Here is a 27,249-nt window from a genome sequence, read left to right as displayed (position 1 = left end):
ACTTCAGTGGCATCAAAGCTCTGAATATGTAAGTGAGGCCATTGGGACCGCCAAGCATCTTCCAGCCATAATCTGAACACCATCACAGGAGGGACTCCAGGCCAGACCAGCAGAATACCCATAGAGTCGTCAAGGATAATAAACTGTAGATATCTAAGCCATGACATTTTGAGGTGGTTTGTGGCACAGCAATAGATAACTGATCACTATGCATAACACTGCCAAAAAAATAAAGATAGATAAATAGATAGGATTTATAGCTAATGAAAAATATATAATACCTCTACTCAGAAATTTATAAAACAAAATATTATTGAAAGAAATTAAAGATGATCCAAATAAATATTCATAGGATGGAAAACACACTGTGGTAAAGATGTCAATTGTCTCCATATTGATTTACAGATCCACTATAATCCTATCAAAAATTCTGGCAGGGTTTCTTTGTAGAATTTGACAAGCTGACTACAAAATTTATACAAGAATGCAAAGGACTATGAATAGCCAAACAATCTTAAAGAACAACAAAGCGCTTACTTTATTGGATACCGAGATTTACTTACAAAGTTTTAGTTATTTAAGACAATGTACAGTATAGACAAAAAGACCAAAAGATCAAACAGAGAATCTAGGAAGTGACCCATAGATACAAGAACACTTCTACATCACAGGGATGATACTGCACAGCAATGAAGAAAGGACTGTCTTTTGAATAATTGGGTCTAGGTCAACAGGATTTTCATGTGGAAAAATGAAACTATATTTTTGGATTATAAAAAAATTAACTCTCAGTAAATTATAGTTCTAAATGCAAAAGGAAAAATAATAAAACTATTTAAAGATAACACAGGAAAAAATCTTTATGACCTTGAGGTAGGAACATTTTATTTTAATCTAGATACCAAAAAGATCATTATGAGATGAAAAGGCAAGGCCCTGAATGGAAGAAGATAATATGTGTGTGTATACCTATATTTGTGTGTGTATATATATCTATCTGACAAATTACAAACCTTGACAAAGGGCCTATTTCTGGAACATATATAAAGGACTCTTTAAAACAAATAAGTACCTATGACACGATGGAAAATGGGTAAGAGCTTTTATAGGTACTTCACAAAGGAGGGTATCCAAATGTCTAATAAACATATGAAAAAGCATTCAGCCTCATTAATAATTAAGGAGATGCAGAATAAAACTACAGCGAGACACCATGATTCACCCACCATATGGCTCAAAGGAAAATCACTGGCAACACCAAGTATTGCTGATAATGGTGAAAAATGGAACACTCATACTCTGCTGGGGATAATGTAAACTGGAACAACCACTGTGGAAAATTATGTGGCATTATCTACTAAAGCTGAACCCAGGCACCCCAGAATTTCACTTCTGGGTAGTGCACAAAAAGATACTTAAGTGAATGTTCATCGCAGCATTATTTACAATAGTCACCAAATTGAAATAATCTAACTGTCCATCCACAATAAAATACATAAATAAAATGTGGGACATACACACAGTGGAACACAATGCAGCAACAAGAATTAAAGAACCACATCTAAATGCACCAACATGAATCAATCTCATTCCTTCTTCATTGCTTTTGTGCCCTGCCCTCCCAGGATACAGGTACCAGAGGGACCCTCTTAAAAGCCCCTCCTCTGCTCACCATTACAGAGGTCCCGACCTTACTTAGGGTAGAAGGCAAAGTCCTTTAAATCATCCAGCAGTCTCCACACAAGCTAAACCCGCAGCTGCACGTCTAACTTCAATGCCTTTTACTTTCCCCTCATACACTCCCCTTCGGCCACACCTCTCCTTGCTGTTCCCAGAGTATGCCAAGCACGCTTCCACCTGGGGGCTTCTGTACTGGCTACTCCCTCTGCCTGGAAAGTTCTCCAACCCCTCCCCCTCCCAGGCCATGATCACACAGCTGACTCTCACCTTCAGGTCTCCAGCAACAGGAGCGCGCCTCTCAGCACTCTATTAAATAGCCCCCCATTCCTCGTATTCCTTACGTGCTTCCCGGTTTTCCTTTTTCACTCTAACACTTACCTGTTAGTGTTACCTATCATGTGACATATGATTTATTTACCTGTTTTTCCATCTCCCTGAACTAGAATAAAGCTTCATGAGAATGGGAATTTTGTCTATTTTTTTCATTGCTCTATCCCCAGCATCCAGAACATTTCCTGGCACACAGAGGTGCTCAATAAAATCCTGCTTAAGAGTGACCACACAAAAGGCGCTAAAATATTAAGTGAAGCTCTCTATGCTCAGCAGGAGCTTGTCTACCAGTGGGCCTCACTAATGGGTTCCCCTACCTCCCCAGACCTGTGATTTTCTTCTCCCCTTGGACAGTGGAGTTCTATGGAAAGGAATCCTCGTGCTTCAGCCTGAGGATGGTTGAGACTAGCAGTCAGCCCTCTGGGCGTTGCAAAGAGGGAGTCTGAGATGACAGATGGAAGTGCAGCCTCACCCTTCTCCCCCAGACCCTCACTTAATCCTATGCGACAGAGACAGTTGTGTCCCCAGAACATCCATGTGGGCAGCAGGAGCTCCAGCCTCCCTCACAGACGGGAGGAATCGTCATGTGGCCAAGTCTGGAGCAGCAGGGTTGTGTCATATCTAGTCTGAGGCACTCAACGGTCAGGGGACCGCCCTGCCTTTCTTCTCCCTAGGCAGCTATGTGGGGATCATTCATGGATGAGATGGCACAGATACAAAACAGAAGCAGTCTCAATACCTCCCTAACCGCACAGAAGAAAGCTGCCCTGAAGAGTTGCCCGGCCTGTATGAGACATTTTGTGAGCAAGAAACAAACCTTTGCTATGTTGAGCCATTGAAATTTCAAGGTCTTTTTTTGTTTGTTTGTTTTGTTACTGCAGCATAGACTAGCTCCTCCTGACTCGTTCCCATGAGGCATCGCACTCCCGCCTTAGCTGTACCTGTCACCTCTCCAGCTCTCCCTAATGTCTCTCTGGTTCAACCTCTGTCTACTCTTGGAGAGGGACAATTTCACAGCTATACAGTCTCAGCTTGGGACTCGGGGGTGGGGTGGGGTCTAACTGCTTATCATACAGATTAAACCAATCCTCCAAACACATCCCGGCCTTCAGAAACACCCACTACCTCTAATTCCTGAGACTTCAAGGCCATAAGGCACAAATTGATTCTTCCTGGCTCCACCCTCCCCCCCCCCCCCCCCCCCCCCCGGCACTCGGCAGAGTGCAGAAATGCAGAAACCGAAGCCGGTCACCATGCAACGATATGCTTTTCATCCTTGCAAAACTCTGCTGGCTTTTCCCATCTGCCTATTTCTTCTTTGTGAGTCTTTTTAAATTTTTTTAATTCCTCTCTTTTTTAAAATTTTTTTTAAGATTTTATTTATTTGAGAGACCGAGCCAGCAAGAGAGAGAGCATGAGCAGGGAGGGGAGAGGCAGGGGAGAGGGAGAGAAACAGGCTCCCCACTGAGCAGGGAGCCGAACGCAGGGCTCGATCCCAGGACGCTGGAATCATGACCTGAGCCGAAGGCAGACGCTTAACTGACTGAGTCACCCAGGAACCCCAATTTCTTCATTTTCATTTTATTGGTATTTGAGGAGGAATGTTAATAAACAATATTTATTGAATATTTACTTTGAATATTGTAGTCATTGTTAATAATAACAAAACATTTAGATTCACATAGAATTTTTTTTCTTCCCAGAAGTTCAAAGTCTTTTTAAAATGTCAGCTAAAAGAACAAAAGGAAATGTTACTATTATCTTTTGAAAACTAGACAGAGTGTAGCCCTGAGGTCTTAGAAACTATCTACCACCTAAACACTGGAACACAATCTAAGCGCCCATCCCGTGGTTTTCTGATTTTCTACTACTAGACATTACCTTGAGTGCTATAACTTATATCCCATTTTCCCCACCTTCAATAAAAAGCTCATTTGTATCACTCAAAAAATACCTAGCTGAGGCCTGACTGCAATTTTATTAGTACTTTGAGGACCTTAACAAGTTACTTCACCAATATATGAATACCAACCATCACAGGCTTTGGTTTCTAATTTCATATATGACTTTTAACATGATTAAATCACAAAACACAAAAATGTATCATAACATAATGGAGAGATATGTTTGGGGATTGGAAACTGCAGAGGTTCACCATTGTGTAGCTGGACATCTTGGTTTAAAAAGAAACAGAGTGAGGGAGGATAATGCTTCTTTCATTTCTCACTTCTCTTCCACTCTTATGTATTCTCTAGAATACATGATTATAAAAAATGCCAGATGCAGGTCAAATCCATTTGCCATGGAATACAAGATAAAAAGCAAAGTTTCCTGCTTCTCAGAACTACTTAGTATTAAAACACAATGATGATGCTTTTTCTACTGCAGTGATGCACACAGACAGAATCTGAGAGACCAGGTCTCAATGATGCTGTCACAAAACACACCAGCAGGCTGGTCTATATGATTCCCAGCACAACCACCATTGCTTATCATGATGCTTTTTCTCGATTAAGATCCTCATAAGGGGCAAACATTATTGAAGAGGACAGAAAATGGAGGTGGACATATGTATTAGGGAGGTAGGCCGTTGGGTTGTAAGTGATAGAAACCCATCTCTCCGTCCTTGGCTTTACTCTCTCCCTGGAGCGTGGCTTTCATCACACATTGGGAAGCACAAAAGTGGGCAGTGTTGAGCAGCACATTCCAAACTCTGCCAGTGGGGACAGACTGACTGTGGGACCCCCTGAGCTAAGTCCGGATATTCTGAGGAGTGGGATTCTCCAGTCTACCAGGGGCTAGTTGCCACGTCCAAATCAATACATCCATGCTGTCCTGACAGGGAGCTCTTGCAGTAACTGCAGGACAGGAAAGAGATGCTGGGTGGGAGATCTCACTGTTCCCTACAGCCTGATCTCCAGTCCCTGCCCTCCTTCATATGGTCACCAGGGAGCCCCCGCAGCCCAAGACCTCAGGCAAAAGCCTCTAGCCCAGGTGCCTGAGCCAAAGAGGATGTGCTGAATCACAGTGGAATGAGAGCCTTCTGGCGGGACAGTCAATGCAAGGAGACCAGAGCTCAGAGCCTCGGGAGCGAGGAGTAAGGACCAGGAATGAAGAAACAGGTGGAAACAGGAAGGGCAAAGCAAGACTGGCAAATCCTGGAAGCAGGTGATTGCCAGGGTTCTGGAAGTTCAAAGATGCATGTGGAATGTGGGTGCAGGCCCTAACATTTAGTGGCCAGAGCCAAGAATGAACCAACTCTGCCTTCAACCACAGCCCACACCCTGCTAATAAAGGGCAAGTATACTGAGCTGGGGTGGGGGGGAGGGGAGGAAGCCCAAGCACATAACTGTACTTGTCCTGGTGCAGCTACAGGTCAACGGTGGGAAGGAACCTGCTCTGGGCACCCACAGTGGAGAAAGGAGAACACACGTCTCTTCTGATGTGGGGACCAAGTTCACAGTACTTCAAAGGTTTGGTTGACAAATAAGGAGACTTCCACAAAACATTTCCTAGATGCAGATCCTGTCACTGTTATTTGTTACCTGGGAAACTGAACAACCACATATAAATGATTAAGGGCCAGATCTCAGAAATAAAACTTCCTTAAGTACAAAATTATATTAAAATGCTGTGACTTTTTGAAAAGGGTTCCAACAAAGTGATTGATGGAAAACATTACGCTTTTTTTTTTTTTCCCACAAGGAGACTGAATGTCTTATTTACAATTACTCAGGAAACAGCAAATGTGCCAGGGCCTTCCTATTCTTGGGGCACAGGTCAGAGCTGGCTGAGGGACGATTTCTCATCCGTGGGAGAGGAAGTCCTTCGTAACGTGGCAGCCAGCCTTCCTGCAGCTCTGGGACCTGTGAGGAAAGCAGAGAGCTGCTCAGCGGCAGGCTTCAGGCCCGCCACTCTCCCTCTCCCAAAAGTGGAGGAATGCATGGTGCCCGCCAGGTTGGAGGGGGTGGTGTATCGGCCCCCAGGTGCTGAGAGAAGGTTGCTAGAGCCAGACCCCCAGAAGGGAAAAGAGAGGGACAAGACGACAAAGCCAGTACATGAAGATCCTCAGACTTAGCTTTCATTCCCAAAGCAATGAAAAACCAACAAGGGCTCAGCCTCTATCTCGCCGGAAAAGTCAGATCGCTCAGAGTGTTAAGCTGGAGTCTCACAAGGACACTGGGGAGCAACTGGTGCTGGGATGGGACAGGGAAAGTGGCAGGGCCTCATAGAGGCTGCATTCCCCAAGACTGGGAAGATGCCAGAGAGGTGAGATCCCCAAATGGCAGAGGCCTGCAACCGTCTCCCGCCCGGCATCCTTGGAAGGAGCTGAGTACAAAGGTCAAGAACTGGACCACCAGGGGCTACAGCCTTGAGAGAGGGGCAGTCACAAACACAAGGGGCTCCCGGCAGCCCCCTCAAAGCCCCATAGGCAGCAGTGAACACCTCCCAGCCACAGCGCCCCCTCGTGGGAGCAACAGGCTGATGGTGAGGTCCACCGAGTAGGAGGAGGTGCCAGAGCCAGAAATAATTTGAGTTTAAAAAAATGTAAGAAAAGGCATATATCCAAAGGAAACAAAGTCACAATCTTGAAAAGATATCTGTATTCCCATGTTCACAGCAGTATTATTCTAAATAGCCAAGATATGTGAACAACCTAAGTGTCCACTGAGGAATGAATGGATAAAGAAATTGTGTATGTATGTATGTGTCTATGTATGTATACATAGATAATAATATTCCACAGACACAATAATATGTGTCTATGTATACATACATAGACACATACATACATACATACATATATATATAATATAAATATGCATTTATAATGGAATATTATTGAGGCATATGAAAGAAGGAAACTCCGCCATTTGGAACAACACAGATGGACCTTCAGGGCATTATGCTAAGTAAAGTAAGTAAGAAAAAGACAAACACTCACTTATATGTGGAATCTAAAAAAAAACCAAATTCATACATACAGAGAACATGTTGATGATTATCAGAGGTGGTAGAGAAGTGGGCAAAATGGGTGGAGATGGTCAAAAGGTACAAACTTCCAATTATAAGAGAAGTCAGTCTTACGGACGTAATGTAGAGCATGGTGACTCTAGGTAACAATACTGTGATGTATATTTGAAAGATGATAACAAAGTAAATCTTAAAAGTTCTCATCATAAGAAAAGAAAACCTTTTTAACTGTGTGATGGATGTTAACTAAACTTGTGGTGATCATCTCACAATATATACATACATCAAATCATCATGTTGTACATCTACAATTAACACAATGTTATACGGCAGTTATATCTCAATAAAATTGGGGGAATTTTTTTAAATTAAGGACTGTTTTAAGATGACTTTCATGGTGGAATATGTACTCAAGACAAGAGGTTTTGAATAAGGAAATATCATGAGAAGAATCTATATATATCTCATATATAAAGAACATACTGTTTATCCTACAGTAACTAATGAGCCAACCAATAGGTCTAAAGCTGGAGCTCATTCTGGGTTTTTTGCAACAGAAATCTGGTTTTATTAAAGTTATACTTCAAAATTTGTGTCCATAATGTATGTAATTATACTTAGTCAGAAAACAAAAGGCAAATACAAATTGTTGTTCCAGGTTGTATATAATCATTTTTCTACATGATATCATGATTCATATTCTCCAATTTCCTTGATTCAGTCACCATGCTAAGAAATCATTACTTTCTTAAAAGGAACTTAATATACAAAACATAAAATTTACCTCCTGTCTGTGCTCTGTCCTGTGACCCCAGCCTCCGCTTTGCCCATTCTCACTTTATACTTTTATGGTTACTCGTATTTGTTTTTTTCTCTAAAACAAGAGCCCATATTCCAAGGGGTGGGCAAGACGGTGCAGCTCCTGAGAAGAGGGCTGGGTGGGTTCAGGAGTCTCTCAGAGCTTTAGCGTGGAGTAGGGGCAAAATGGGTCCAGGTAGAAGCAAGTCCTCCCTTCTCCCTTGGTCCCTCCAAGCCTGGTCAGACTGGTCTCCTCCTCCCCAGGATAACCCAGAATCCGCTCAGCTGGGGTCACTGGGATCAGCCTCAGTTTGTAAAACAAATCCAGGATCTTCAGCAGACAGTTGCAAACCATAAAAAGGAACTCCTAATGTGATGCCAGACTTCCATAATTATGGAATTTGGAAATAAATGTTGTGTAGTTGACTTGGAGGAAAAACGATATGTATACAAATAAACATAAAAACAGGGAACATTCTAAGACAGAGTGTTCCAGAATTGACAAGACTTAAAAGTTGCTCAAAGATTCCAAAACCTTTCTTCTTTCTTGTAAGGAAAGACCCAATTTGCACCAACTCCTTTTTCCCATTTCCTGTGAAAGGCATTAAGATGGTTGGCAGGGAAAAAATGGGACGTAATTATTTTTGGCAAGCAAGATAAGGTTATAAATATGCCCATTCTGAAGCTATTGTAAGAGCTCTTCATTAATTTTTCATTCATTTGAAAATCTAATATAAAGTAGTCTGGCTGCTGATGGACTTAAACTTTATCAAGTTCCAGTGGAATTAATTCCTATTTGCCTTGAGTGCAAGCGAACTCACAGCCCCATTAAAACACGAGGGTCTGCGCTTCTCCGAGCCAGCATTTCCATACTTAAAAAAAAGTCGGTGACTGGGGGCTTTATATTTCACATTCTAAGATGGAAAAGACAGATGAAAAGCTCATCATGATAAATGAAATTGTGCGTGTGTGTGTGTGTGTGCGCGCGCGTGTGTGTCTTGGTCATCAAATGCATTTCTTAAAATGGCTTTCCTCAATTTCCAAAAAAACCACGATTTTTGTCTTTTCTTTCTCCTCTTGGGATTTTTCTGGAAAAGAAGTCTCCAGCAAACGCTGTATTATATCAGATATGTGTAGTGTGAGGATGAAGAGTGAGAACATGCACAAACTGAGCCAACATCAAAAGTGAAAAAGCACAGAGAAAATGGACAGAGGTTTATAGCTTAACTACACAAAGTTGGACACAAAGATCCCAGGGTTTCAAAAGTCCTGCTCTCCTGGAGAACTCCAGGGAGCTATAGTTTAATTGACAACCATGGCATCTTTGGCAACACCTGGAGCCACGGACTCAGACATGAAACTTAGTATAAAATGTTTAAAACTTGCCCATTTGCTAAGGGCCTGTCAATCTACTGCGAATTCGAATAACATTACAGAAAAGCAGACAGCATAGGAACAAAGCGCTCTGATGATCTGAAATTTTTGTTGATGAAAACATTAAGGACATAAGTAAAAGTCTTCTGCCTTAGCAAACAGGAAATCCTGAATGCCATCTAATCTTTATTTGATGCACCAAGACCTCACCATACTGCAAAGAAGTCCCAAAAGATTAGCAATGCTTTTCATGAATTTTGTTAAATGAAATTACTTGTTATTTTTTTATTTTTATAACAATTATTTATTATTTTAGCAATGAGCACTGCAAAGAAAAACTCCTTCACCACCAAGAAACCCTCTTGTGATGTTCTGAAGCGAAAATACGAAGAGCATGGTTAGATAATTCAAAACTCTGCAGAAAAATACTAAAAGAGAAGGTAAGATCTGCAGTGTTACCTGTGTTCCAGTCCCTCTCCCTAACACTCCCATTAGGAACAGTATCTTTTGACTCCTTCCAGAAAACTCATGATTGTATGTCTATACATATTCATGTATCCAGAAATTTATTTTTTAAATGGACAGAAACAGGGCATATTAGACTTTGTCCTGTATGTTGCTTCTTTCTTATAATAAGTCTGGGTAATTGTTCACAACAAAACATAGAGTTTTAACTTATCCTTCCCAATAATCACAGCATAATATTCCAGTTATGCTCTTTTTACCTGGTGATTCCCCACCATTGTGATTCCATGCCTCATATCCATCCATCTATCCATCCATCCATCCATCCATCCATGTGGTCAACAGATAAGATTTCTTAAGTGACTTATGATATGCCAGACTGTAGTCTAGGCTCAGGGGACACAGCAGTGAACAAAACAGACAAAATATATCTACTATCACGAAGCTTACATTCTGGTGAGAAAAGATGACAAAGAATAAAAGTAGAGTTGAGTAAGTTAATTATATAGTATATCAGAAAGTGATAAACAAAGCTGCAAAGGTAGTTAGTATCGGAGGGTACCGGGAGGGGATTCCCACTTTACAGAGGGAGGCCAGGAAAAGCCTCAAGGAGAAGACAACTGAGAAAGGTGAGTGTCCTAACCCGGTGGATATCTGGGTTATGAGGGCTCTGGCAGACGTATAAAGGCTGTGAGGCAGGAGCCTGCCTGGTGTGTTGAAGGAACAGCCAAGAAGCCAATGCGGCTGCAGCCCAATGATCCTGGAGGTGAGTGGTAGGAAGTGATACTGAAGAGGTAGCACATCCCTCCAGCCACCGAGTCTTCCCAGCAGAGGCCCCAGACATCACAGCGCAGAGACAAGTTATCCCTACTCTGTGCCCTGAGAATTCCTGACCCACAGAACCCATGAGCAGAGGAAAGTGGTCTTCCTGTTAAGGCTGGAAGAGTTTGTGTGTACCAGTAAGTAGTAGCCAAGACACCTGTACCAAGTAGGCTAACTTTTATCAGGAGTACTTGCTGAACTTTCATCACCTAATTTCCTTCATCTGTTAAGGAATCAAAAAATATTTCTTCCGTCTGTCATGGGTATAAGTCAAGTTTGCAATCCTGGGTCCAACCTTTCATGGTCATGATGTGCCATCTTTTTTGTGTGTCTCTAAGAATTTGCTTCCATGAATAAGTCTTTTCCTTTGATTTTTCCTCCTTCATTTTAGAGTTATGTTTATTAAAAATTTTAAAGGATTTTTACACTTATATTCAAGAGACAAGTGGTCCTGTAATTTTCGTTTATCATAAGGCCCTTGTTAGGTTTGGTACCAAGGTTATGCTGCCTTCATAAATGCAATGGAAAATAATCCCTCTTTTTCTATTCTTTGGAAGAGTTTGTGTACAACTGACTGAATGTCATCCTTATGTGTTGAGTAGAATTAACCCGTGAAGTCTTCTGGGCCTGAGGTTTTCTTTCAGGGAAGGTATTTAATTATGGGTTCAACTTACTTAACAGTTAATTCAAATTTTGTATTTCTTCTTGTGTCAGTTTTGGTAGGTTGTATTTTTCTAAGCATCCCTCGTTTTATCTAAAGTTTCAAATGTATTGTCATAAATTTGTTGACAATATCCTCTCATTGTCTTTTTAATGTCTGTAGGATCTTAAGCGATACCTCCTTTTCATTTCTGATATTAGTGATTTATGCCTTTGGTTTGCTTTCTTCATCAGTCTTGCCAAGGATCTACCAATTTTATGAGCGAGCAACAAATCCTCTTTTGGCCTTTATTCAGCCTTTTTACAGTATGTTGAAATTTTATTTTGTTGCTTTCTATATACTTACCTTTACTATTTCTTTATTATTTCTGCCTTACTAAATTTCCATTTTATTTGCAGTTCTTTTTCTAAATTCTTGAGAGGAATACCTAGGTCATTAATTTGCAGCATTGCTTCTTCTCTAATATATGCTTCCAAGGCTATAAATTCCCTCTAAACACAGCATTACTTCTATCTCCTTAGTTTTGATATGGTCGTTCAGTTCAAAACATTTTCTAATACTGATTATGATTTCTTCTTTGATCCACAAGCTATTCAGAAGTATAGTACTTAATTTCCAAATATACACAGCTTTTCTCGTTAGCTTTTTGTTACGTAGTTCTAGCTCAATTATATTGTTCTCAGAGACCACACTCTCAGTGTTTCTAACCTTTGACATTTGGTAAAGCTTACTTTATTGCCCTGTGTGTGGCTGATGTTCATAAATATTCTACATCTTCTGGAACCATGTGTATTCTGCTGCTGCATTCTTTTATTGTTTCAACACTGAATGTACATCCTAAGACACTACAGTTTAGTCTGTTCATTTTAAAAACTGTTACGTCTGTAGTTTCGGGTTAATTCCTTATACAGCAATAATAAAGAGGATATGACCATGCATTGGGGGAGGGGTCACAAAAGACTTCCTGGAGATGGTACCTGGGCAGTGATGTGCTCTCCACCAATGACATTATAGCAAATGTCCCTCTCTGTATTGCTTCTCCAACCCCCCTGACACACTCTCTCCTTTCGACCTCACCTCTCTACCCTCCTGTCCTTATCCTTCTTCCCCTCTCCATTCTCTCTCTCTCCCCTTTTCTCTTCCCAATCAGATAGCAATGGGAAGGGTTGTATAAACCACTCTGGATCTTTGGTAAGAAAAAAACACCTTTGATGATTACATATTACGCCCTCTGAGAAATACTCACTTCCATGGTACAGATTTATATGTGATAGACAGATATTCCCTCCCTCCTCCCAATCCTCCTAAAATGTATACTCATTTTGCGCTCATTGTGGATGGGCACCACAGGATTTCAAATGAATTCTTTAGGAAATAGCTATTTTATTTATAGCTCAGGGAACATTTAAAATCAACTACAATATAAAAACAGTGATTCTAAATAGTCTAATTGATACCTGTTTTTTATTGATGAACAGAACTAAAAGAATGGATCAACAGCCCTAAATATCTTTTGCCAAGAAGAAAATTTGCTGACAGAGACAGGTTGAACAGCTGAAAACACAGAAGTAAAGTCTATTTGTCCCACTCTTCAGAAAGTTTGCATTTTGAGATTTGGGTAAAATTGCTTATAGAACTGTCCATTCTACTTAGAATTCTTTTGGCCTCAGTTGTTCGCCAAGTGGGCCTCTCCATGGGCTGCTTGGATGTCCTCGTGACATGGCAGCAGGATTCACCTGGAGGATTCTCTCTCCGAGAGAGCAATAGTTATAAAAGACAGGATGTAGTTTGTAGTTTAAGTCATAATCAGATTTTCAATTTGTTTATTTACTCCTGTCACACAGATAAAGCATTTTAATTGAAAAAAAAAAAAAAAAAAAACAAACCTGTTATGTCTTTTTGTCTCTTTTAATCTCAATCTTCCCTTTTGGTGCAGTTCAAAATGTTCACTTCTTGCATGTTTGTCTTGTAAATAAGCAACAACAACAAAAAATAAGCAACAGGATTTAGAGACTTGATTGGACTCAGGTTCTTTCTCTTTGGTAAGATAACAGGTCATACTGTGTTCATTCATAAGAAGGCATGCCAAGTCTGGCTGCCAATGCCTAGATGCATTACTACACTGGAGGTTGCAAAGTGATGCTATTCTAATTATATTATTTCTTTCTCATTTATTAGTCTGAATTCTTTCATATGGAGATGGAACCACTTATCTACTATGATCTTTCCCTTTATTTAGTCTTCAAGAGAATAAATTGGTTCTCTAGTATCCTCTGAGAGTAGCAATTCATTTTTTTGTAAAGATCATTATAAACTCATAGACCAAAACATATTTAATATGTTTCACTCCTCTGCAATCTTACTCTTTTTGCTGTACATATTGTCCTGATTTTGGCCAGTAAAAGCTTTCCAGTTGTCTTTTGTCAATGTCTTGGGTCATTTTGGTTGTCTGAAACTTGTTCTCTCATGAATTCATCTAGTGAGTTTTGAATGTATGCTAGAAATTATCGATGTGCTACTGTTGAGAATCTGGATTTTAGTTTCTTTCTTCAGAGAGTGCTAAATTTTGTTCTAGCAGGCAGTTCATTTATTGGTGGATCAGCTCAATCCTTTTGAGCTTGTTCTTAAGATTGATTATAATGGGTCTAGAGCAGGGATTGGCAAACTTTTCCTCTATAGTAAATATTTTACACATTGTGGGTCATGTATATTCTCTGTTGCATATATTTCTTCATTGTTATTTTTTAAAAATATAATACTTTAAAATGTAAAAATTGGGTGCCTGGGTGGTTCAGTTAAGCTTCTGCCTTTGGCTCAGGTCATGATCTCAGGGTCCTGGGATCCATCCCCGTGTCAGGCTCCCTGCTCAGCAGGGAATCTGCTTCTCCCTCTTCCTCTGCCCTTCCTCCCTGCTCATTCTCTCTCTCTTTCTCTCAAATAAATAAATAAATAAAATATTTTAAAAAATAAGAAAATTAAAATGTAAAAATCATTCTTAGCTCATGGGTTGTACAAGAGGCCAAAAGACCATATTTTGCCCATGAACCATAGATTTCCAACCCATGGTCTAGAGTAGCCCTTTCTCTAGAGCTGAGGTAGACCTACTCTGAAGCCATGGCTTTTCTAGGCTGTGAGCTCAGTGCCCAGGCTGTTCAATGATGTTTGCCCATGGTTGGAACTCTTTGCCATATTGTGCAACTTCTAGAATCTGTTTAGCTCATAGCCCTCCAGCAGTTCTTCTCTGGCAGGCCTTGCAGAATCTCACCCAAGCTTAATTATTTGGCTAAATAACTGGGGACTTTTATGAAGATCTCTGGATCTCCTTCTCTGTACAGCTCTCTTCTCTCCAATATGCTGCCCTACAAACTCCTTTCATGTTAGCAGCTCTACACTCTAGTCTCTGTCCCCCAAACTCAGTGTGTGCTCTGCTTAAGCTCCATCTCTTTACACTATAGTGTGGAAAGTGCCCTGAGGCAGAAAACTAGGATGACTATAGAACTCATTTATGAATTTCTCCTTTCCAAAGGACTGTAGTTTTGTACTACTTATTATCTAATATCAGAAAACAATCACCTCATTTACCTTGTTCAGGTTTATAATTGTTTGTAGTGGAAGGATTAATTCAGTACCAGTTATTCCATCTGGTGGGAAGCAGAAGTCTTTGAGAAGACTTTTAAAGTAATGAGTTCTGAGGGGGGGGAAGATGGAGGAGGAATAGGGGACCCTATTTCAACTGGTCCCCAGAATTGAGCTGGATATCTACCAGACCACTCTGAGCACCCACAAAACCAGCCTGAGATGTAAGAAGATCTGGATCTCTACAAACAGAATATCGCAGGTGGTTGGTTTTGAGGTACAAAGTGGGGAGGTGTGATTCTGGATATCGGAGGCAGATATCGGAGGATAAATGGCAGCGGGAGGGTGCCTGGCCGTGGGGATCCTACACCGCCGGTGAGTGACAGCCTCGCGCGCTGGGGACCGGGCACAGACTCGCAGACCGGTAGCAGCGGGGAAAGGACTTTAGGGCAGCCCCCGGGGTGGAAACCCGGAGCGGCGGGGTCGCGCAGGCGAACTGGGAGCGGCTGGCGGTTTTAGAAGCACAAAGGGCAGAGACGTGCCCTGACCTGGAGGCAGGACTAGGGGCGCTGCGGAGGGGCGCACAACCCAGGACGCTGCAGTTTATAGCAGCACGGACAGAAACAGAGACAGTGTAGCCTGGAGAGCTCACTGAAGAACAGACTGCGGTCTCTCTGCTCTGAGGCAGAGGGTTGGAAACGGTCTCTTCTGCTCTGACTCGCAGAAGAGACGCGGAAAGCCGCCAGGGAAAGCCGCCAGAGAACAAAAGCCCCCAAAACTGATTCCCGCTGAGCCCATCCACCTCCACAGGGGTGCAGGGCAACTCCGCCTGAATAGGGTTGCCTGAGTAACAGCGCGGCAGGCCCCTCCCCCAGAAGACAGGCTGGGAAAACAAGAGGCCAGCAACCCTAAGGTCCCAAGAAAACAGGTGCATCTTGCTTGGGTTCTGGTCAATAATTTGGACTCTATACATTCCTTCAAACACCCATCAACAGAATGACTAGGAGGAGAAGCCCCCAAAATAGAAAAGACTCAAAGATTATGACTTATGCTGCAGATTTACAAATGGATGCAGATATAACCAAGATGTCAGAGATGGAATTCAGGCTAGCAATTGTGAAGACAATGGCTAGAATGGAGAAGTCAATTAATGGCAACATAGAGTCTCTAAGGGCAGAAATAAAAGGGGAATTGGCAGAACTTAAAAATGCTATCAATGAGATCCAATCCAATCTAGATAATCTAACACTAGGGTAACTGAGGCAGAAGAGTGAATAAGCGACCTGGAAGACAATATACTAGATAAAAAGGGAAAAGAGGAGGCCAGAGAAAAACAACTCAGAATCCATAAAAATAGAATCAGAGAAATAAGTGACACCATGAAGCATTCCAGTGTCAGAATCATTGGAATCCCGGAGGGAGTGGAGAGAGAGAGAGGGCTAGAAGATGTATTTGAGCAAATTGTAGCTGAGAACTTCCGTAATCTGGGGAATGAAACAAACATTCACATCCTAGAGGCAGAGAGGACCCCTCCCAAGATCAAGAAAAACAGGCCAACACCCCGGCATGTAATAGTAAAACTTGCAAATCTTAGAACCAAGGAAACCATCTTAAGGGCAGTTAGGGGGAAGAGATTCCTTACATACAGAGGGAGGAACATCAGAATAACGTCAGACCTATCCACAGAGACCTGGCAAGCCAGAAAGGCCTGGCAAGACATATTCAGGGTACTGAAGGAGAAGAACATGCACACAAGAATACTTTATCCGGCAAGGCTGTCATTTAGATGGATGGAGAGATGCAGAGCTTCCATGACCGGCAGAAACTGAAAGAATATGTGACCACTAAGCCATCCCTGCAAGAAATATTAAGGGGGGTTCTATAAAAGGAGAAAGAGTGATCTACAACAGATATTTACAGGGACAATCTATAAAAACAATGTCTTCACAGGCAACATGATGACAATTAATTCATATCTTTCAATAATCACTCTCAACGTGAATGGCCTAAACGCTCCCATAAAACGGCACAGGGTTGCAGATTGGATAAAAAGACAGGACCCATCCATATACTGTCTACAAGAGACTCATTTTCAACCTAAAGACACATCTAGACTGAAAGTGAAGGGACGGAGATCCACCTTCCATGCCAGCAGACCTCAAAAGAAAGCTGGGGTAGCAATTCTTATATCAGACAAATTAGATTTTAAACTAAAGTCTGTAATAAGAGACACAGAAGGACACCATATCATTCTTAAAGGGTGTATCCAACAAGAAGATCTAACAATTGTAAATATCTATGCCCCCAACATGGGAGCAGCCATCTACATAAGCCAACTGTTAACCAAAATAAAGAGTCATATTGATAACAATACGTTAATTGTAGGAGACCTCAATACTCCACTCTCAGCAATGGACAGATCATCTAAGCAGAAAATCAACAAGGAAACAAGAGCTTTGAATGATACATTGGACCAGATGGACCTCATAGATATTTACAGAACATTCCACCCTAAAACAACAGAATAGTCCTTCTTCTCGAGCGCGCATGGAACTTTCTCCAGAACAGACCACATACTGGGTCACAGATCAGGTCTCAACTGATACCAAAAGATTGAGATTATTCCCTGCATATTCTCAGACCACAATGCTTTAAAACTGGAACTCAATCAAAGAAAAAATTTGGCAGAAATTCAAACACTTGGAAGCTAAAGACCACTCTGCTCAAGAATGTTTGGGTCAACCTGGAAATCAAAGAAGAACTTAAACAATTCATGGAAATCAATGAGAACAAAAACACATCGGTTCACAACCTATGGGATACTGCAAAGGCAGTCCTAAGTGGGAAACACATAGCCGTCCAAGCCTCACTCAAAAAACAGAAAAATCCCAAATTCACCAACTAACTCTACACCTTAAAGAACTAGAGAAAAAGCAACAAACATTGCCTAAGCCACACATTAGAAGAGAAATAATTAAAATTAGAGCAGAAATCAATGAATTAGAAACCAGAAACACAGTAGATCAGATCAACGAAACTAGAAGTTGGTTCTTTGAAAGAATTAGTAAGATCGATACACCACTGGCCAGCCTTATCCAAAGAAAAGAGAAAGGACCCAAATTAATAAAATTATGAATGAAAGGGGAGAGATCACGACCAACACCAAGGAAATAGAAACAATTCTTAGAAATTCTTATCAACAACTATATGCCAATAAACTGAGCAATCTGGATGAAATGGAGGCCTTCCTGGAAACCTATAAGCTGCCAAGACTGAAACAGGAAGAAATTGACAACCTGAATAGGCCAATAACCAGTAACGAGATTGAAGCAGTGATCAAAAACCTCCCAAGAAACAAGAGTCCAGGGCCTGATGGATTCCCTGGGGAATTCTACCAAACATTCAAAGAAGAAATAATACCTATTCTACTGAAGCTGTTTCAAAAAATAGGAACAGAAGGAAAACTTCCAAACTCATTCTATGAGGCCAGCATTACCTTAATCCCCCAACCAGGCAAAGACCCCATCAAAAAGGAGAATTTCAGACCGATATCCCTGATGAATATGGATTCCAAAATCCTCAACAAAATCCTAGCTAATAGGATCCAACAATACATTAAAAGGATCATCCACCACGACCAAGTGGGATTTATCCCCGGGATGCAAGGGTGGTTCAACATTCGCAAATCAATCAATGTGATAGAACACATTAATAAGAGGAGGGAGAAGAACCATACGGTCCTCTCAATTGATGCAGAAAAAGCATTTGACAAAATACAACATCCTTTCCTGATTAAAACTCTCCAGAGTATAGGGATAGAGGGAACATTCCTCAAGTTCATAAAACCCATCTATGAAAAACCCACAGCGAATATCATCCTCAATGGGGAAAAGCTGAGAGCCTTTCCCTTAAGATCAGGAACACGTCAAGGATGCCCACTCTCGCCACTATTGTTCAACATAGTACTAGAAGTCCTAGCAACAGCAATCAGACAACAAAAAGAAATAAAAGGTATTCAAATTGGCAAAGAAGAAGTCAAACTCTCTCTTTTCGCAGACGACATGATACTTTATGTGGAAAACCCAAAAGACTCCACCCCCAAATTACTAGAACTCATCCAGCAATTCAGTAATGTGGCAGGATACAAAATCAATGCACAGAAATCAGTTGCTTTCTTATACACTAACAACGCAACTGTTGAAAGAGAAATTAGAGAAACGATTCCATTTACAATAGCACCAAAAACCATAAGATGCCTCGGAATAAACCTAACCAAAGAGGTAAAGGATCTATACTCTAGGAACTACAAAACACTCATGAAAGAAATTAAAGAAGACACAAAAAGATGGAAAAATATTCCATGCTCATGGATTGGAAGAATAAACATTGTTAAAATGTCTATGCTACCCAGAGCAATCTATACCTTCAATGCCATCCCGATCAAAATTCCAATGACATTTTTCAAAGTGCTGGAACAAACAATCCTAAAATTTGCCTGGGATCAGAAAAGACCGCGAATTGCCAAGGAAATGTTGAAAAAGAAAAACAAAGCTGGGGGCATCATGTTGCCCAGTTTCAAGCTATATTACAAAGCAGTGATCACCAAGACAGCATGGTACTGGCACAAAAACAGACATGTAGACCAATGGAACAGAATAGAGAACCCTCAACTCTATGGTCAAATAATCTTCGACAAAGCAGGAAAAAACATGCAGTGGAAAAAAGACAGTCTCTTCAATAAATGGTGCTGGGAAAATTGGACAGTCACATGCAGAAGAATGAAACTCGACCATTCTCTAACACCATTCACAAAGATAAACTCAAAGTGGATGAAAGACCTCAATGTGAGACAGGAATCCATCAAAATCCTAGAGGAGAACATAGGCAGTAACCTCTTTGACATCGGCCACAGCAACTTCTTTCAAGATACATCTCCAAAAGCTAGTGAAACAAAAGCAAAAATGAACTTTTGGGACTTCATCAAGATAAAAAGCTTCTGCACAGCAAAGGAAACAGTCAACAAAGCAAAGAGGCAACCCACAGAATGGGAGAAGGTACTTGCAAATGACACTACAGATAAAGGGCTGGTATCCAAGATCTATAAAGAACTTCTCAAACTCACACCCCAAAAACAAATAATCAAGGCAAAAAGTGGGCAGAAGATATGAAAAGACACTTCTCTGAAGAAGACATACAAATGGCTAACAGACACATGAAAAACTGTTCATCATCATTAGCCATCAGGGAAATCCAAATCAAAACCACATTGAGATACCACCTTACATCTAGTTAGAAGGGCAAAAATGGACAGGAAAAGAAACAAGAAATGTTGGAGAGGTTGTGGAGAAAGGGGAACCCTCTTACACTGTTGGTGGGAATGCAAGTTGGTACAGCCACTTTGGAAAACAGTGTGGAGGTTCCTCAGAAAGTTAAAAATAGAGCTACCCTATGATTCAGCAATTGCACTCCTGGGTTTTTACCCCAAAGACACAGATGTAGTGAAAAGAAGGGCCATATGCACCCCAATGTTCATAGCAGCAATGTCTGCAATAGCCAAACTGTGGAAAGAGCCAAGATGCCCTTCAGCAGATGAATGGATAAAGAAGATGTGGTCCATATATACAGTGGAATATTACTCAGCCATCAGAAAGGATGAATACCCAACTTTTACATCAACATGGATGGGACTGGAGGAGATTAGGCTAAGTGAAATAAGTCAAGCAGAGAAAGTCAATTATCATGGTTTCACTTATTTGTGGAACATAAAGAATAGCATGGAGGACATTAGGAGAAGAAAGGGAAAAGTGGGGGGGGGGAATTGGAGGGAGAGATGAACCATGAGAAACTATGGACTCTGAGAAACAAACAGGGTTTTAGAGGGGAGGGGGGAGGGGGGATTGGTTAGCCCGGTGATGGGTATTAAGGAGGGCACATACTGGAGCACTGGGTGTTATACGAAAACAATGGATCGTGGATCACCACATCAAAAACCAATGATGTATTGTATGGTGACTAACATAACATAATAAAATTTTTAAAAAATGAAGTAATGAGTTCTTTAAATTTTTGATAGTCTTATTTGTGAGAAATATACAGGTAGGTGATAAAAAAAAACCAATATTTTCAGCCACACAACTTTACAAATGAAGTTATACTTAAAGAATTGAACACTGCTTTTTTCCTCGATAAATGTAATACTGAAATGTCTTTTAATAATGCAAGTGGATTTCAAATCTTTTCAGAATTATTCATCTTTCCACATGATCATGGTACTGTAATTTGCAGAATGTGCTTGCCCTATGGGAGTATTTGCCCTATGGTTAGTATAGACAGCAATGAAAGGACAAATTAGCTCAAATAGCTAGAAGTATATGATACAGATGAAGACAGAATTTTGATGCTACCAACTATAGCTATACCATCCAGGAACTTGGCCTTCCTGCAACCCCACCCACCCCAAACCTTGGGACAACTGGGACACAAACTCTTCCTTCAGTTCCATGGGCCCTACACCCTCAATGAGTAGCACTGGTTCAGAGTATCATGATGGTAGAGGGAATGCTAGATGTTGTTCCTTGCAAAGACCGTGGCATGCACCTTTAGAACCAGCTTCTTCTGAGGCACCTTCAAGGAACCTAAGATATGGGAATCCACCACTCCACCCGAAGACACCTGTAACCCATTTGTGGGGCATCAGGGTTCCAAAGTATACCAGCTGTGAAAGTAGATTTGACCAATTCTCTACTAATGGATGCTTTGTTGTTTTAAGCCACCCAGTTTGTGGTACTTTATTATAGCAGACCTAGGAAACTAATACATACCCCAATCTAGTTGTTATTTTAACTGGGATTAATTACATTTATACGTTATTCTAGTGAAAACTGGTATCTTTATAGTATTGGGTATTTGTCTATTATTTAATTTTTTAAAAATCATGTTTTATGATTTTCTGTAGAGTTTCAGAGTTTTTATTTTCCTACAGGTTCATAATATTTCTTGTTAATTTTAGAACTAGGTATTTTACAGCTTTGTAAATATGTTTAAAGAGGATCTTTTTTCCCCAATATATGTTCTAAAGAGTTTGTTTTTTAAATTAAGTATCACCCTGCTTTCTACAGCATTCTCACATTTGTCATTCTGTTGAAATTGTACAGAACCTCTGAGTCACCTTTAACCTTTCTGTTTTTCTCAATCCCATATCCAAACTTTCAGGAAGTTACGCAAATCACCCTAAATCTAATGATTTCTCATCAGCCCAACTGCTACCCCGACCTGATTCAATCCACCATCATTTTGTATCTGGATTACTGTTTGTATTAACCAGAGTTCTCCAGAGAAACTGAACCAACAGGGTGTGTGTGTGTGTGTGTGTGTGTGTGTGTGTGTGTATACACAGAGAGAGACGGGGGTGTGTATACACACACACATACACACACACAGTCCAAAGGCAGTCTGCTGACAGAATTCTTTCCTGCTCAGGGGAGGTCCGTCCTTGTTCTAGTAGGGTCTTCAACTCATTGGATGAGGTCCATCACATTATGGAGGGGAATTTGCTTTACTCAAAGCCCACCAATTTAAATGTTAGTCTCTTCCAAAAAACACCTTCACAGAAACATCCAGAAAAATGTTTGACCAAATATCGGCATACCTTTGGCCCAGCCAAGTTGACACATAAATTAGCCATCGCACTGTTATTGCCTCCTCACTGGTCTTCCTTCTCCCATGCCTCCCCTGCAGCTCATCTCTACTCAGCAGCCAGAATGATCCTTTAGAAAGTTAAATCAGACCATGTCATTATCTGCTTGCACACACACCTCTCTCTCTCTCTCTCTCTCTCTGTGTATATACCTTCTAGTGGCTCCCCATTTCACACAAAGTCAAAGTCCTTCAACTTACTTAGAAGGACCTACATTTTCTTTTCTGCTCCTTTCCTCCATGACCTCATCTTCTATTCTTCCTCCCTTGCTCACTTCCTTCTCACCACAATGGACTTCTGGCTGTTTTTAGAACCTGTCACTCCCAAGGGCCTTTGCACTGACTACTCCTTCTGCCTCAGATATCCACATGGCTAACACCTTCACTTCCTCATTCCCTCACTTGGTCCAAGTATCATCTATCAGTGAGTCCTGCTGTCACCATATTAAAATACCAACCTCTCAGGGCACTTGGGTGGCTCAGTTGATTAAGCTTCTGACTCTTGATTTCGGCTCATGTCATGATCTCAGGGTCATGAGATTGAGCCCTGTGTTGAGCTCTGCACTGGGTGTGGAGCTTGCTTAAGATTCTCTCTCTCCTTCTCCCTCTGCCCCTCCCCATCCCCCTCTTTCTCTAAAAAAATAAAATAGCAACCTCTCCCCTTATCACTCTCTCAGTACTCAGTACTGTATTCTACCTATTCCTTTTTCCCTAGCATGTATCACCTAACATACAGCATTATCCTTCTGATTACTTGATACCTTCATTAGGATATCAGCTCTCTATCTGATTTGTTCACTGATGTATCTCACATGCTCAGAACAGTGTTAGTAGTTAGAAGGTACTCAATAAACAGTGGTTGAATGAATGAATAAATGAATGACATATAAAATGCAAAGATAATTTTTTTTATTAAAATTCTCTACCAGAGTTTTTGGTTCTAGTTAAGATGGGACAAGCACATTCCACCTCCTCTCTCCAACTGATTATAACTCAAAACCCTGCACAGAATATACAAAGCAACTATATTAGGACTCTAAAAAGTTAATAAGAGCAGGCAGAAGGGTAAGGAAACAGAAACTCAAAGAACCATATGGTGATGGGGTTCCCTCGTTTTTTTGTTTGTGTTTAGTTTTTATTTTTCCCCTCAGTATCCTCTGGCTTAGATTCTTCTACGTACAGACATAAAAGTTCCAAGAAAAAACTCACTCTACCTGTTCAGAGTCCTTTGGAAAGGGGCAAGGAGGGGCGACCGTTAGACAAAGTTATTTTGATTCTCCCAGGCTTTCCTGAGGACAGCGTTATGAGGAAGCTGCAGTAAGGGAGCAGGTGCTGGGGCGGTGGGCAGCGGGGAAGGTGGCAATGCTGGTCACCCTTGCAGGTGCTTCCTTCTCATCACATTGCTCTGAGGCAAATGCCGTAATGGGAAGTACATTAGAATATGGGAGGCAAAAGCCGACATTTTATAGTCAGATCACTGAAAAAAGGTGCCCTAAGAAACAGGAGAAAGCTCAAATAGCTGAAACAATTTTGAAAAAGAACAACATTATAGAGCTCAAACCACATGATCTAAAGTCTTACCATAAAGCATACAGTAATCGATACAGTGTGGGACAGCCAAAGGGTAGACACACAGATCAATGGAACAGAACAGAGAGCTCAGATATCCTTTTACACAAATGTGGACAACTGTACTCTGACAAAGGCACAGTGGCAATTCAATGGAGAAGGGTAGTCTTTTCCAAAAATGGTGCTGGGAAAATTGGGTACCTGTATGTCAAAAGATATAAACTTCAAGGTACACCTCACATCATATAAAAACTAACTCAAACTGGATCATACACTTAAATGTAATATATAAAACTAAAAACCTCTTAGAAGAAAACATAGAAGGAAATCTTAGAACCTTGGGTTAGGTAATGATCCTTAGATATAACACCAAAAGCATGATCCCTGAAAGAAAAAGTATTGACCAACTGGAAGAGAAATAACTGATAAATAAACTTTTACTCAGAGGAAGATACTGTTAAAAAAATGAAAAGACAAGCCATAGATTTGAAGGAAACACTTTCAAATCATATATCTGACAAATGACTCGCATCTAGAATATGTAAAGAAACTCCAAACACCTCACATAAAAATGAAAAAAAGTGCAGACAGTCATTTCTATGTGAAAAGATATACAGATGGCAAATAAGCACATGAAAAGATGCTGGACATCACTGGTTATTATGGAAAATGCAAATGAAAATGTATTACTACATGCACACCTACTAGAATGGCAGAACAAAGTAAATGGACTAGGCAAGTACGAGTAAGGATGCAGAGCACCTGGACTGTCACATAAGCTAGAGGGAATGCAAAATGGCACAGCCACCCTGAGAAAACAGTTTGACCATGTCTTACAAAGTTGAGCTCACCTCTGCGTATGACCCAGCAGTCCTACTCCATTGAAAGATACTAAAATGTACGTCCATACAAAAACCATAAATGAAGCTTTATTCATTATCACCAAAATGTAGAAATAATACAGTTCTTTTTAATGGGTTAAGGGATAAAGCAGCTGTGTTACATCCAGATGAATGAACAGTGCCCAATGATAAAAAGGAACAAAATTATTTATATATAACAACAGCCCGGATGAATTTGGTTTGCTGGTTTGCTGTCACATGTCAGTTCTTTTGAGATGTGGTGCAGTGAGTGCCCAGCCTGGGGCAAGTGGAGTGAGTACAGGCCAGTCATGAGAGATCCAGTGCTCAGGGTCTGAGCATTCAGCAGGCAGGAAACTGGAGTCAGGGTGACCAGGAAAATCTCTAGGACCAAGCATAGCCATCCTTGGGGAAAGAGAAGAGGGACAGAGCATGCTGGGTTTCCCAAATACAGGGCACCGGAGTGTGAACAGGTTCACTTGAATATTAAAGGAGATGGTGATCCTGTATGGCTGGAAGATTTAAGACACCAGGATAGTTCCATTTACAGAGAAGAAAGAGGTATCTTTTTTCAAGGGAAAAGTTAAATATAAGAAATTTAGAGTACCATGTGACAATGTCTTAGCTTTAATTAACTTTCAGAATTCAGCACATTTCTAAAAAGATAGACTTTCCTTTCTAATCACACTGAGCCAGTTTTTTATACTTGTCTCATATTTTTTTTCCCAAGAGCAAGTTATATCAAGGTACCTACGACCCACAGGAAAAAACTGGCAATATTCTTTTTTCTTTTTAAGTTCATCTGCCAAGAACCCAACTGTTTAAAGCAGCAGTTCTCTCTAGTTTTCTGTAACTAAATAAGAACATTAAGTTCCGAATGTATCTCTCTACTAAAACCACACAGAGCACCCTATCCTCTCTCTTATATAAAAAACACAGGATGATGACCTGATCTGGTAGAATGAAAATTTGAACAGCCACCTGTGAAGAGAGATTCAAAATGAAATAACGTTGTTAAGAGAGTCACTCAAAATAGAGTCAAAAAGAGGTTGAGGAAGTAGAGCCTATGCACCTCTCCTGTTTCAATTTCCGGAACACCGTGAACTTTTTACTTTAATCAGTTGCAACTCCACCACTTCTTGGAACACATCCTTCTACTTTGGACTGAACTAGAGATAATGTAACACCTGTTAGTTTAAACTCTGCCAGCATGGATCTTAATTCTTTCAAAACAAGTTATGTAACTTGGCGGTTTTTGCCTTTATAAACCTGCACTTCCTGCTAGCAATTTGGGCCACACTTCCGATTTCAGTGGACTTGGTGTCTCCAGGACTGTAATCCCCAAAACCCCAAATGAACACTTTGGTTGCTTTACAGCCTCCTCTCGATTGACACACCATTCAAACCAAAACCACATTGAGATACCACCCTACACCAGTTAGAATGGCAAAAGTTAACAAGGCAGGCAACAACAAATGTTGGCGAGGATGTGGAGAAAGGGGAACCCTCTTGCACTGTTGGTGGGAATGCAAGCTGGTACAGCCACTTTGGAAAACAGTATGGAGGTTCCTCAAAAAGTTAAAAATAGAGCTACCCTATGACCCAGCAATTGCACTACTAGGTATTTTTCCCAAAGATACAGATGTAGTGAAAAGAAGGGCCACATACACCCCAATGTTCATAGCAGCAATGTCCATAATAGCTAAACTGTGGAAGGAGCTGAGATGCCCTTCAACAGATGAATGGATAAAGAAGATGTGGTCTATATATACAATGGAATATTACTCAGCCACCAGAAAGGATGAATATCCACCATTTGCATCAACATAGATGTAACTGGAGGGTATTATGCTAAGTGAAATAAGCCAAGCAGAGAAAGACAGTTATCATATGGTTTCATCATATGTCAAACATAAGGAATAGCATGGAGGACAATAGGGGAAGGAAGGGAAAACCTAAGGGGGGGGGGGAATCAGAGAGGGAGACAAACCATGAGAGACTCTAGACTCCGGGAAACAAACTGAGGGTTTCAGAGGGGAGTGGGGTGGAGGGATGGGGTAACTAGGTGATGGGCATTAAGGAGGGCACATGTTGTAATGAGTACTGGGTGTTATACACAACTAATGAATCATGGAACACTACATCAAACACTAATGATGTACTGTATGGTGGCTAACTTAACACAATAAAAAATAAATAAAATTAATTAATTAATTTAAAAAATAAGTCGGGCAAAAAAGAGTTGATTTAATGTTATTTTTCAGCTACCATATCAAATCAAAATCTACTCAAATTTTTAAATAATCTGAACATACTGATCACTCTCATTACCTTCTATGATAATTATCACTTGACAGTAAAAAAAAATTAAGAATAATGTGCTGGGTGGTTCAGAGATCAGACATTTAGACACAGATCCTTCCCACTGGTGTTTATAATCCAGCT

At 40.7% G+C, this 27,249-nt stretch overlaps 1 protein-coding gene across 9 annotated transcripts in view; it reads right to left on the bottom strand.

The window, feature by feature from the left end:
• ENTREP2 (endosomal transmembrane epsin interactor 2) overlaps positions 1-27,249 on the bottom strand; it is a 473,415-nt gene that overhangs the window by 169,049 nt on the left and 277,117 nt on the right. For 2 of the 9 annotated variants that reach the window (XM_078078975.1, XM_078078976.1), the window contains exon 4: positions 5,737-5,876. The exons of the other annotated variants lie outside the window; for them this stretch is intronic. The gene's annotated coding sequence lies outside the window, so the exon portion shown is untranslated. The remainder of the gene's footprint in view (positions 1-5,736; positions 5,877-27,249) is intronic. 9 annotated transcript variants of the gene reach the window in all.

This window comes from Halichoerus grypus, chromosome 8, assembly GCF_964656455.1.
Source record: "Halichoerus grypus chromosome 8, mHalGry1.hap1.1, whole genome shotgun sequence".
NCBI lineage: Eukaryota > Metazoa > Chordata > Mammalia > Carnivora > Phocidae > Halichoerus > Halichoerus grypus.
The sequence above is the reverse complement of the archived record's forward strand: the minus strand, read 5'-3'. Positions and strand labels throughout refer to the sequence as shown.